Here is a 14073-nt window from a genome sequence, read left to right on the forward strand (position 1 = left end):
GATAAATCACTATGGGGCAGGATGTGGGGTGGGGAAGACCTGGCTGGTGGTTCCTACCCTGCAGCAGGCTCAGATGCTAGTCCTGTCCTCCCCAGCCCAGCTGGGACTTCCTCTTCCCCTGCACAGCATCCAGGGCTGAGTCAGACCCTTCTCTGGCTGAGGGAAGGTCTGCAAAGTCCCTCCTCCTGCCTCCCACTTCCAGCATCCATCGCTCCTCAGCTGCAGGGGGAGGGATCCCTGTACAGGGAGCTGCTCCCCTGTCCACCCAACCCCCATGCATCCAGACCCCCTGAGGCCTTGATCCTCCTGCTGCACCTCACCCCCCACACTCAGAACACCACCCCCAGCAAGCCCCACTCCTTCTGCACCTGGACCACCCAATGAGCCACCTGCACCCAGAACCCCACCCCACTGAGCCCCAACCAGCTGCACCTGGATCGCTGCCCCACTGAGCTCCACTCCCCCAGCATCTGGACTCCCCACTGAACTCCTCACACCCAACTCCCCTTCCAAGCTCTACCCCCCACACACACTGAGACTCTACTTCTCTGAGCCCCAATTGCCTTCCCCTGGAGCCCCTTGCAGAGTCCCATTACTGTTACACCCAGAACCCCACAACAAGCCCCCATGCATCCAGATCCCCCCTGCACCCAGAGCTCCCAGTGAGCTACCCACACCCAAACTGCCCCACACAGAACCCTCTCAGCCCACACCTGGATTCCCCCTACTAAGCCCCTCCACACTTGAATCCTGCCTTGCTGAGCCTGCCTGCCCATACCTGGTGCACCTGGCACAGATGGGAAAGGCACTCACCTGAGTCTAAAAGTCCCGCCCCCAGACTTGCAGGAGGAACTACTGGACCAGGATCCACCTGAATATGGGGGACAACTAAGGAATAACAGGGACGGGAGTGAAGGACACAGGTTCAAAACCAGAGCGGGGAACAGATGGGCAAGGCCTTGGGGTATTTCTGGGGCAGGCCTGGTCCTTGCACAGTGTCATAGTTGGGTGCAGCCTCACTGATGAGTCCATGTCCCAGGGGGAACTGCAAAGTGATGACTCATCTCTGTGCTCCACAATGCCATGCTGGAGCATTCACATTTATTTGAGAAATAAAATATGTAGAATTTTGCAGAATTTTAAAATATTGTGTGCGGAATTTTTTTGGAGCAGAATTTTTAATATTATGGCTTAGAATGCCCTCAGGCATATCCTTCCATGTTATGGACATATTTATCACTTCTGTCACACAGAAGGCCAAGATTCTGCGTAGTTAAGCTGGGGGTGTAAATCTGGAGTAACTCCATTAAAATCAGTTACTCTAGACTTACACTGGTGTAACACAGTAGAATTTGACCCATTGTGGTCTCATTTTCATTTCAGTAGTGTCCCTAGGTCAAATTCTGCTGTTCTTTACACCAGTCTAAATCTGGAGTGACTGCACTGAAGAAAGTTACTTAAGTTTACACCAGTGTAAAGGAGACCCAAATTTGGCTCTACATCTTAAGTGATAATAACTCACCCTGTACTCACTGCCAACACAGTAATGACTTCCAGCAGTACAAATCTCTTTCCAAACCTTTGTAAACCTTCCCTCATAGGTTATACAGGGATCAAGGTCTTAATGTGGAAAATTTGTAAAACAGACAAGCTGTGCAAGATGTGAGTTTTGTGTGGCACAGATTTTCTTATCACTGTACTCATTTGTTTGCTTGAAAGCCTCCATGGATCATTTAATAGATTTAAGAAAAATCCATCAAAAGAGAGGCAGATGGCCAAATTCTGATTTTAGTCAGGCGCCAATTCAGCAAAGCACTTGGATTCAGATTTGTAAGTGATGAATCGGGGCCTTAAACCAGTCCAGAATAACTTCACTAATTTCAATGGAGTTACCTATGACTTTCAGAAGAGTTATTCCATATTTATACCAAGGTGAAATCAAATTCTGTCCCCAAAAGAGAGAGTAAATTATCCATTTAATGAGATCTGGCTGGATTCTGTAGGAATCATATAATCTACTTTTTCCTTGCTCTCTTAATTAACTGCAGGCAACCCAGACTAATAACTAAGCCATATGACAGACACAGTGTGTGGTTTTTTTTACTGGTTTATGTTGTAATCTCCTTCAGGGTATGACCCAGCCAACATCACTCAAGAGACGTACTCTATCATAATCTGGCCTGTTTCCTTGTGCAATTATAATATATACAGTGCTTTTCAAATTACTGTTACTGCACATTTGAAAAATCAGAGGAGAGAAACTGGCTACATGAAATCAGTCTTGCAGGCTCTACTGTTGGTTAGGGTTTCCTGCAAACATTTATTGGCATGGAGTACAGACAGACAATTGTTCCCCATTGCCAATAATGGCATCTTCAGAGCATGCCTGGGAGTTTTGAGCATTCGTGGCTGCTTCACTTTCCATGCCTGGTGAATTACACATATCTCAAAGCCTGGGTAATTCATCATTTTGACCATCGCAAAAGATCATGCAAAGAGATTAGAGCGGAAGTAAAATCAGGTTATATTGTGGGTGGAAATATGATTGTAAAGGAATAACAAAACATCCTCTAACATTATTTCAGCTTTCCTAATGCCTTAAAACAGCTTGTGCACATGGTCCTCTGCAGTGGAAGCTGTTAAGGTCAATTTACATGTGCTTAGAATTGTTTAAAAATCATGGGGAAGATTCTGACCTTATTTCTAAGACCAGATCCTCAGATGGTGTAAACTGGCATAGCTACCTTGCCAGTGTGAATCTGGAGTAACTCGCCAACTTCAACAGTTACTCCAGATTCACACTGGTGTAAACAAGAGCAGAATCTTGCAACCTATTAGTACAGTAGGGAGGCAGAATGAAGTAGTGGACGAGTAACTGGACTGGCAGTCAGGATGGAGACTTAGATTCTCTTCTCATTCTGCTACTGACCTGTTGTGTGACTTGTGACTCTGTGCCTCTGTTTCCCCTCTGGCTCTGCCTGCCATGTCTATTTAGATTGTAAACTGTTTGAGGCAGAGTCTAGGGGTATATACTTGTAAAATGGGGCCCTCAAATTGGCTGGAGCTTCTAGGAGCTGGCATAAGGTAAGTAAAATCTTGAAGCAATATTTTTTCTTTCACTAGTTCAAGTGGTGTGTGTGTGTGTGTGTGTGTGTGTGTGTGTGTGTGTGTGTGTGTGTGTGTGTGTGTGTGTGTTGAAACCAAGAAAATCAATGAACCACTGGAATTCACACTGGAGTGTCCCCATTTTCTGACTCAATGTTAGTTAAACATTTTCAATTTCCAGTTACTGGGATTACTGTAGCTGTTGAGGAAGGAAGGCCCAGGAGTGGGACGAGGAAGGAGAAATACCTGTTGTGGAGCTTAACAAATTACAAATGTTGGGCCAAATCTTCTACTAGTATCAAAGGAACTAGCCTGATTTACACCAACTGAGGATCTGGCCCAAGATGTAAAGGCCAAAATTCATGGCCCTTAATTGAGGAGGAAAAAAAAATCCCCATTGACATCAGTTAAGGACCTTGGAAACTGTCCCTAACTACTTGGGTGCTGATGTCTCCTAGAAGATGATCCGAGCCCCCTCGCCTCTCGATTTCTTAAACAGCACTTTGCAGGTTCTATGGTGCTAGTCCCAAAACAGAGCTCCCTCCATCCTTTCCAAGAACTAGTTTGTTTATAGGATTGGGTCCCCAAGAAGCACACAAGAGAACAGAGATTTTCAAAAGGCGATCAGCTCAGAGGTACTGATTCATCATTTTATAACATCTAGGTTTGGTTATGAATATTTTTTCTCTCTTCTGGATTTCCTGCTAAGATTGTTTATAGGCTGCTCCTATAAAATGCAGCTGAAAGGCTTTCTGCCAACCTAGAGGGCCGTGACGTAGATGGAACACCCTAAGGGTGAGAAGATAGGTCAGCCTGTCTGAGAAAGGGTATCCAGCTCTTCTGGTGTCATCAGAAATAATTCTTTCAGCAAGTAAGGCAGGAGATGGATTATTTGAGGGTAACTCCTGACAAGGATTCAGGTGACACACCCAGCTGGGGGCAACTGAGCCTAATCAGGTGATGCAAAGAGAAGCTGGGTTAGGCCTAGAGAAGCCAGAGTGTTGGGATCTTGCTGACTATGCTCAGGGGTGGGAGCTTTGTTTGAGTGTTTGATTTAGCTATAGAAATGGAATGCAACTAGCAGAAACTTTTGCCAAGTTTGTGTTATTTGGGTAAAAGAAAACTTCTGAAGCAAGCCCCAGTAAGAGGCTTTTGTCTTTACCCTGGAGCCTCCTATGATCTCTCTCTAGACTCCTCCCTGGCCTTGCATGCTGCCTTTCTGCCAACAAAGGTATTTTCTGTTTGTTTGTTTAACATGAACATTTGTGCAAGAAGATATAGATTGAGAGCACCATTCATTTCACAAGGGACTCTGAACAGCTGTTGCATTATATCTGGCCCACCCAGTGCCTTAGAACTATGGGAGCCTGAAGTTTGGGACACTGATGAAAGAGATGAGTTGTGGCCAGCTAGAGGGGGGCGATGACATCAAAGATACCAGAGAGCAGGAAACAATAGCAGTGAGCATAGAATGTGACCTGTGGTCTACTGCCTTAGCCATTGGGATGGAAGCAAAGGGTTGAATTGTAGAGATGTTGATGCAAGACATAACAGGGCTTGGTCTTACTAATATCTCAGAAGCTGCTGTCTCCCTTGTGGCTGCTAAGCCCTCAGCTTGACCCTTCACCTGACCATGGAGTTGAAGATCTTGGAGTGTAGGACTAGGAAGAGATTCTTTTTATATATAAACAGATGGAGCCTATCACACACTAGACACCTCCATCTCTGCTGTGTGCCTGGTTGTTTGCTATCATAAATACGTGTGTGTGTGCGTGTATCTGTGGAAGTTGCTCTATTCCTCTGTGTGTTTTCTCTACCTCCAGAGGTGGCTTCTATGGTGGGAATGCAGAGAACCCTTGAAAATGCCAAGAATGTTGCACTAGAAATTGATCAGCTGGTGCACGAAAGGGTTTTAGGCTCTTGACATTTTGCCAAAACCAGATTTCCAGGTGAGATGAATTAGCAAATTTTCTCTCTCACAGTTATACTTTCACCCAGCCCCACTCTGAAGTGCTTTAACTCAACTTGCTTTTTGGCTTCTCTTCCTTATTATCTGTAACCATTGTAAGCGACTCTGTCCCAGATCCTCATAGATATTTATATCCCTTGCTCCCTGTGAGGATCTGGGCCTTAGTCCCCAATCCTTCATACATTTAAGCATGTTGTCAAAGGATGAATTGACCCTTTAAGAGTCCGCCTGAAGCCAGGGCATTCTGGTACTTGTGGTTCCCAGGTAGTAAAGGAACTAGGCACAGCAAGGTGAGCCAGGAGAGCTCTCAAGGGGGTTAGTAGAAGCAATGTTGGTGCAGAACAGTTAGGAATTGAGGAGGGTCTTAGTGTATCCTCAGGCAGAGATACTGGAAATGGCTTAGAGGAATGCTTAAAAGACTGGAAAGATCTCCCAGCAAGAGGTGGTGTTTTGATCTCAAAAGATGGAGACTGAGGAGACCTGTAGCAGCATGTAGATCACAACCAGAAGGCATTGGAGGAAATCCAATGATAAATATTTGAGCCCCACTCCTTGTGTTAAGGGGAAAAAGTTATCAGAACTTCTGTTAGGATCCTTAGAACTCCTGGAAGAAGAGGGGAGCTCTGTTCTTTAGCTGATGGGTGAAGCTACCTACCCATTGAAAGGAAACTCTGCAGTGACTATATATCATGCCTGGCCAGATAAGTTACCATTACACATGCACGTAACTCTCTTCATGTGAGTGAAATCAATGAGATTGCTGGATATGAATGACATTTATGGATGTACTTCAGTGTTTGCAATACTAGGGACAGCTCTGTGTGTGTGTCATGTGGGGGCCGCAAGGCCGGCCCAGGGGAGGTGAGGTGGTAGGGAGGCTAGGCTGGCCTGGAGAGCTAGCGGGGAGCCTGGTGCTGGCAGTGGAAGTCAGGCCTGCACTCACTGGTGGGAAGCGGCAGCAGGAACCCTAGTCTGCTCCGTGCTGCCCCACCGTCTCAGTGTTGCTCGGGGCAGGGGGCGAAGCTGGAAAGAGGCAGAGCAGGGGCGAGAAGAAGCAGGGCAGAGGTTTGGGGGAAGAGATGGAGTGGAGGTGGAGAAGAACCTACGTAAAATAGATCTATAACTCTCAACCTTTCCAGACTACTGTACCCCTTTCAGGAGTCTGATTTGTCTTGTGTACCCCAAGTTTCACCTCACTTAAAAACTTACAAAATCAGACAAAAATACAAAAGTGCCCCAGCACACTATTACTGAAAAATTGCTCACTTTCTCATTTTTACCATATAATTATAAAATCAATTGGAATATAAATACTGTACTTGCATTTCAGTGTATAGTATAAACAAGTCATTGTCTGTATGAAATTTTAGTTTGTACTGACTTTGCTAGTGTTTTTATGTAGCCTGTTGTAAAACTAGGCAAATATTTAGATGAGTTGATGTACCTCCCGGAAGACCTTTGCATATGTGTATCCCAGGTTGAGAACCTGGGATCTACTATAGCTATAATCGGCCCATCAGAAGTCAGATTTCTGAGTCATCTAGCATTTAGCTAATCTAATAGTGCTTCAGAGAATGAAAAATGAAGAGGTGTGAGATGCAGAGAAGAACTAGGATATAAACATTGAAAAGGCACCTAAGTGACACAATTTGGATCCGTATGAGGGTGTTTGGAACTGAATGTCTTGGGTCAGGCCCATTTTTAAAAGAAACTAGACCCAATGGGGCTGTATCAGAATTTACTTCCATTTTCAAAAGTGTGCTGTGTAATGCTGCTGATTGCCTTTAACAGCCCAGCTTCAGCCAAGAAACAGTAACTTATTCATGTTTACTCTCCTAGAATTGGAAAACCTCTTATTCAAACACCACACTATTAAATTCCAGCTGCCTAAAATGGTGTCATTCTTACTCAGGTCAGTACTTCTGACTTCGTATGCTCGTGCAATTCTCAGGACAACTTAAGCCTGTAGCAACTCCAAAGATTGCAGTTTTCCATACTGTTGCTATGTGATAGAATTTTGATTTCTGAGGCAGTATTTTCTTCAGTGTCCTTCAATCAATATCTAATAACAGGAGAAAGGAAAGTAATCTAATTGTGGATGTGTGTTTTCTCTTTCTGAATACTTACTCAGTTGTTCTCCTTTAACATCCTCTGCTGACTCTTGCACCCTAAGTGCTGCATGGAGTTAAAGTCCCATTTGTGTAACTTTTGCACTGAGTAGCACTAATCTGAAGTGAACAGGTTTAATCATACAATGGAGTGGTACAAAAGGAAATATATACTGATAAAATAGCTGGACATCAAAGTCAGTTGTATATGCCATTTAAATACAATAACCCTTCGACTAGCTTCTTGGAAAACCAATGCAAACGACTTCTGAGAATGGCAACAAGTGCTGCTTTTCAGCCACTGAACTATCTATGATGTCACTCGGGTAATAGCTTTTACACTAAACTTAAATGACTGCATGGCAAGTTACACTACTAGAAAGTCTTGTAACATTCCAGAGTCCTGGGGCTGGAGAAGGGGCACCCATAAATGAGTTAACTTGAGAGAGACAGCTTTCAGAAGCTGTTAGCCTTAGGGAAAAACCCTGTAGAGGTTAATATGGATAGAATCAATAGGGTTCTATAGGAGTTAATTTGTGTTCCATAAGAATTCTTCTAAAAGTGTAAAAAATGTAATAAAGAATTACATCTCTTCTATAGACTTTCTAAACCATCCTGTAGGACTTAATAGAGAATCATATCAACTCTACTGAATTCTAGAGGCTGGCTTAAAAGTTGTATAGACAGGCTATTGCTTTCATTTCTCTAGGACTTTCCCATAAGGGAACAATTGCATGTTGTTAATGATCTATTGATATCTGGTTGGTGACTCTGCAAAATGGAATACTGTGGCAGCTCACAATATTCTCTTTGCCATATGCAGTTCACTTACTCTGATCCAGCAAAGCCATGTGCATAATTTTAAACACAAATTGACTTATTGAAGTTGGTACAATTATTAACATTCTTTAGGTTACATATGTGCTTATGCAGTTTGTGAATGAGGGTCTTAATTCCCTTAAATCATCTACTTTCCTAGATCTTAATTACTCCTACTCTGAGCCTAGTATAAACTCACCACACTTATTTGCTTTTGAAAGTGAAGGCAGATATTGGTCATTTGAATGCTTATTCCCCCTTGAACATGTTAGGATTTAAAAACTACAAAGCAGTAGAGTTGGCTGAAAAATGTATGCCTGTGTGTGGGGGTGAGGGGGTTGATGAATATGATATACAAGACATGGTCTGACTGCTGCTAAAAATTATTTCCTAAGTTAAAATTTTAGTAAACTGATGTAGAGAACCACAACAATGTAGCCCAATGTTTTCCTGTAAATACCGCATCTCTCTTAAAAAGAATTGTGTTTATTTTTCACTGACCTTTTCCACAGGCACTGTGCCAGTGCAAATCTGGAGAAACTGGATTTTTTTTCTCTTTTCTTTGGAAATGCTTCAGAGATAAATATGTTTTTCGAAATGGCTGTAGAAACAGCATCTTACATGTATACCAGAACAATAGGCTGTGTGGTACATCTAGTATCAACGGTGAAATAGCTTGCAGATAGCTTATTGGAAAGAAGGGCCTTCTGCCTAGGTGTGAGCCATTTGAGTACAAAAGGCTTCAGCATTCATCAGTGGAAATATCTTTGTGCAACAGAGTAACATGCACTCAAATGAGTACCCTCTTAGTTCAAAAGCTCTTCCTTGTGGCAGGTAGCACTACGTTACCTACTGATGGTTTCCTGCCCCAGTGTACAATGCCGTACGTGGACTGAACTTGTGTCTTTATTAGAAATATTTCTTCTCCTGGACACCTTTTTTTTTCACATCCACAGTTGTTATAATGCAAGAGTCTTCCTGTCAGATCTGACATCCCAGCCCAAAGGCTATGCTAAAAACCATTCTGTTGTTGTAATGAACTGAGCTGTCATGGTGTGTACTGCTAGTGCAGACACAAATTACTATGAGCTGCACTATTGGTACCATAATGCCTGTATTTATCTGGGCACCCTTGCTGCTGGCTGACTAACACTGTATTCATAGCCACTACTATGTGTAGAAAGGAAGGATGGTCTTGCAGTTAAGGTACTTGGCTTGGACTCAAGAAATCAAAGTTCAGTTCCAAACTCTCTCACAGGTTCTATATGGAGGAGGAAGAGGAGAAGGCAAAATTGGTTTATTCTCTGTTGCTAAGCTCCTCATGTAAAAAATGAGGGGTTAATATTTTAAAGCCTTACATGAGTTTTGAGTATCGAGTCATTAATGTTTGCAAGGTGATCAGTTATTACTGTGATATGGGACAGACAAATACTTAAGGATAAAACCAATGCCATCTAACAAATATCTCATAACGGCACAATACATAAAAAGTAAGACTATTCCTGTGTTCAATAAATAGTCTAAAATGAGTGAGCCAATTTGTTAGTTCTTAAAATCATAAAGGTCTGGTTCAGATTCCTCAAAGTGTTAACACACACAAGTTTTTTGGGAGCATTTTTCCATGGAACCTGGGGATGTAATAACACCTGTTTTATAAACACTGCAAATCCAAAATTAGCAGGGATAAGTGGAGGAATCATTAATCATCTTCTGGCCTCCTGAACCATCTTTTAAAAATGTCACAGATACATTGACACTTCTGCTGATGATTTAAATAGCAACCACAATCCAGTATCAACTGCTTTCTGAGCAGGCCAATACGTAGTTTCTGTCTCTGACTTCTTCTATATCAGATGACTCATCAGCATGCCTGAGAAACTCCCTGAGACTACAGACTCCAGTAGCAACCTCACAACAAACACTTGTCTAGGGCTTTTGATAGGATATGGGGTTTAGGACGTAATCCTCTGGTTGCTCAGAGAATTACTGCTAAACTTAAGGAGATAATAGTTCTTGTTGGCCAGCTTTTACAGGTGTCCTGTGACTAAACCACTGGATTAGGTCTTGGGTAATCTAGGTTGAATTCCCAGCTTTACCACAACTTCCTGTGTGACCTCAGGTAAGTCACTCAAATTGGTTTGCCCAATTTCACCATCAGTAAAATGAGGATAGCAAGATTTCCTTTGCTTGGCTTGTCTGTTTAGATCCTAAATTCTTCAGAGGAGGGACAGTCTCTTACTAGGCATATGTATTGTGCCCAACAATAGGGCCTGCTATTGTAACTCATCTGAGGCCTCTAACTGCTATTCAATCTATCCCTTTTAGATACTTAAAAGGGACCCCAACTACCATAGCTACTGTTTCATAATCTTTTAAAGGCCGTATTCTCACAACACACTTGTGAGATGTTAAAGTACTATTTACTTATTTGATTGGCTAGGAAACTGAGTCACAGGGAGTCTGACAGAGCAGAGACTTGAATCTGGGTCTCCAGTGTTACAGACAAGTGCCCTAACCACCAGGAAATTCTTCCCCTCTATTGGAATGCTCAATATGCTGTGGGCTGGCTCAATATACCCTTATGGCTTAGGCTCTTACATTGTGCTGAAGTTTTGTTTGATAGTATTATAACGTTGTCTTTCTATATTACGCCACCCATCAAATAAAAATACACTCACCGGTAGACCACTGTAGTATATTTGTATTGTCAAAGTGCCCCTAGATGTGCCCTAAAGAGATGGAAACAACTTTATTCTAGTCCAGTTTAAAAAAAGGAAACTAGATACGAAAGGCTGCATTAAAATAACATTAAGGTTCTGACTCTAACTGGGAGAGGAAGGAAATTCAGTGTTAAGGCTGTCACACTTGGGCCTGCGTTCCCGGTTGTGCTGTGGTGTTCTGGTTAGAAATATGAAACACTGATCTGCTACCCTTATAGTTCCTAGGCACAGAAGGGTCAGCTAAGAAGAGTGGCAGAATTAACTCTGAATGGCTTTATTTCAGTCAGGTTGAGACTGACTCTTCGGATGATTGTCTTGATATTTAATATATGATAATATTTAGCCCTCTTCTCTTGTAGAAATTAAAACATTTGTGCAAAATGAGTAAACATCATTTCCTGCTCTTTAAAAGATGGGGAAAGTAAGGCTTGGAGACGACAGGTGACTCGCTCTAGTTATACTCACCAATTTATGAATAAAATCCAGATTTCTGAAGTGCCAGTCCGGTGCTCTATTCACTAGACCATAAACTGTATCTTATTACAGCTTGTCACATACCTTTTGTCAGATTGCTCAACAAGGGGTTTTATGAAGACCCTTCATTCTCAATGATAACACACAGGTTGGCGGAGTGATAAATAATGAGCACAGGGCCATCATTTGGAGCCATCTTGATCAGTTGGTTAAGTTGGGCGTATTCAAATAACATGCATGTTAACACAGCCAAATGCAAGGTCTTGCATCTGGGAACAAAGGATGCAGAACCTATGGAATGAGTGATTGCAGTTACTCTGAAAAGGATTTAGGGGTTACAGTGGGCAAGCAACTGAACACAAGATCTCAACGTCCTGCTGTGGCAAAAAGATCTAATGCAATCCTTGGATGTATAATCAGAGGAGTTGGAGTAGGGGGGTGATTTGTTATTTATTTTACCTCTATATACAGCATTGGTGAGACTGAGACTGGAAAACTGCATGCAGTTCTGGTGTTACCCTGTTAACAAGGCTGTTAGAAAAAATTGGAGAGGGGGCAAAATAAAACCACTCAATAAACAAATTAAAGAGCTGAGGCTGGAGAGAAAGCTTTGCAGTGAGTGACCTTAAGGCATGTCTACACTAAAGGCTGGTCTACACTACGGGGGAATATCAATCTCAGATACGCAACTTCAGCTACGTGAATAACATAGCTGAAGTTGAAGTATCTAAGATCGAATTACTCACCGTCATCATGGTGCGGGATCGATGTCCGCAGCTCCCCATGTCGACTCCACAACTCCATTGGGGTTGGTGGAGTTCCAGAATCGATATAAGCGCGTTCGGGGATCTATATATCGTGTCTAGATGAGACACGATATATCAATCCCTGAGCAATCGATTGCTACCCGCCGATATGGCGGTTAGTGAAGACGTAGCTGGAGGTGTAACTTCCAGCTCAAGGCAGCATTTCTGTGGTTGTTCTGATAGAGGTAGTGCACTGAAAATAGCATTGCCTCAGAAGCGTGAGCCGAGGGAGGGGCTCACCACCCAGAGTACATACCTAGCATCTCGGACAGCTATGTACTTAGAGCAGTTAGCTGAAGTTAGCTGCTGCTGTTGCTCATGCTGCTGTGGCTACATGCTATTTTTAGTGCACAACCGTGATCAGAACTAGTGGAGGTACGTTTCCTCGAGCTGGAATTTATACCTCCTACTCAAAGTGTACACATACCCTTTAAAGAGCTTGATCTGTTTAGCTGCTTAAAGTGAAGATTGAGAGGTGTTGAAGTTCCTTGAAGGGGAGACAAATTCAAACAGTGCATTAGGCGTACATTTTTTAACACTGAGAGTGTTTACCCCTCTGAACAAACTACCAAGGGAAGTGGTGGATTCTCCACTTCTTGACGTCTTTGCATCAAGAATGGTTGCCTTTCTGGAAGATTATATTCTAGTCAAACAGAACTTACTGGGCTCTGTACAGAGCTGTCTGGGTGAAATTTAATAGCCTATGCTATGCAAGAGGTAACACTAGATGATTTAATGGTTCCTTCTGGCCTTAAAATCCTTGAATTAATATTTAATGTGGGACCCAATGCGTAGAAAAGCAATACTTTTTAATTTTTCTCTGAAAATGAGCTCTGTCCTACTCAAGACATACCTCCTGTTTGGATGTTTGCCAATGGCATAACTACAGGATTAGAAGAGAACTTTTTTGATTTTGTTCTCAAGCAGTTGAAGTAGCTGTTGTAGAACCACAGTTACCCCTAGCACTATTTTCCACCACCAATATTTCATTGGAATCCTCTGTCAATCTTGTATTTTCAAATGCAGGATACAAAGTTCCTATCAAGTATAGGAGCTTTGCTTATGGGAGTTCCAATTCTCCCTCCTAAATGCTGATTGCAAAACTTATGACTCTGCCTTTACCCAGCTCTGGGGAGGACACTCCCCAAACAAACATTTCTCTCATCTAGACAAAGAGAAACTACAGAACTTCCCATTACATCACTTAACCATTCTGTGACCCCCTGCAGCTGCATCATGCACTTTAGTATTTCTGTAAAAGCAATCCAACACCCTGAACCTACGAACCTTTACACTCCAGTAGTCTGTGCTCATATGTAGTTTCACTGGCTTTAGTGGAGCTATAGGTTTGAGTAAGACAACTATGGAGTAAGGGTTTGTAGGATCAGGCCCCAAATTCTTTAAATTAGCAGGATCATTTTAGTGCACTGATAAAACATTTTTTTTCCAGCTATTAAAATATCAGGCATTTCTGAGCACTAGTAGGAAAAAAACTATATTGATTCATTCATTAGACAGTGAAGCTCTACTAGATGAATAATTTCATATTCTGTACAAATTGGCATCCCATCAGTTTTATATAAACCCCAAAGAAGCATTTACTTCTGATGCTCCCAGTTTATATAAGCTTGATGTAATAGGTACCCACGATAATTTATCAAAATGAAAATGTAGCTAGTCTCTTGGAATAGGAAATCAACTTCCTGGAGTAAAGACAACACTAAACCCTCATTTTCCAGTTCCCAGAACATAACACCCAGACCAAATACAGCAATCTCTCTTTTTAAAACACTATAAAGAGTTTGTCTTCCAAGGAGACTGTTTAAAAAAAAGGAGCCGGGGGGTGGGGGCAAGGATTCAGCTGAAGTTTGATGAAAAATTTCTTCCAAGAAATCTGAAATTAAAACAGTTTCCATTTTGAACTCATTTGCCTTCTTGACAAGTGCTAAAGCTCACCAAAACATTTTGGATTTTTTTCTTAAAATTGTCCAAAATTTGGAAGAAAAAAATAAAAAACTTGGAAAAAGTTTTTGCAGGAACTGACCCTTGGCTTGTAATTTGAAGAGGTACAC

The 14073-nt window shown here is 42.3% G+C and overlaps 2 protein-coding genes across 2 annotated transcripts in view; one reads left to right on the plus strand and one right to left on the minus strand.

The window, feature by feature from the left end:
* MMD (monocyte to macrophage differentiation associated) overlaps positions 1–14073 on the minus strand; it is a 142351-nt gene that overhangs the window by 113533 nt on the left and 14745 nt on the right. The gene's annotated exons all lie outside the window — the stretch shown is intronic.
* The window catches only part of PCTP (phosphatidylcholine transfer protein), a 97108-nt gene continuing 93061 nt past the window's right edge, over positions 10027–14073 (plus strand). Inside the window, exon 1 of the mRNA XM_050920142.1 lies at positions 10027–10120. The gene's annotated coding sequence lies outside the window, so the exon portion shown is untranslated. The remainder of the gene's footprint in view (positions 10121–14073) is intronic.

This window comes from Gopherus flavomarginatus, chromosome 12 (assembly GCF_025201925.1).
Source record: "Gopherus flavomarginatus isolate rGopFla2 chromosome 12, rGopFla2.mat.asm, whole genome shotgun sequence".
Lineage (NCBI taxonomy): Eukaryota > Metazoa > Chordata > Testudines > Testudinidae > Gopherus > Gopherus flavomarginatus.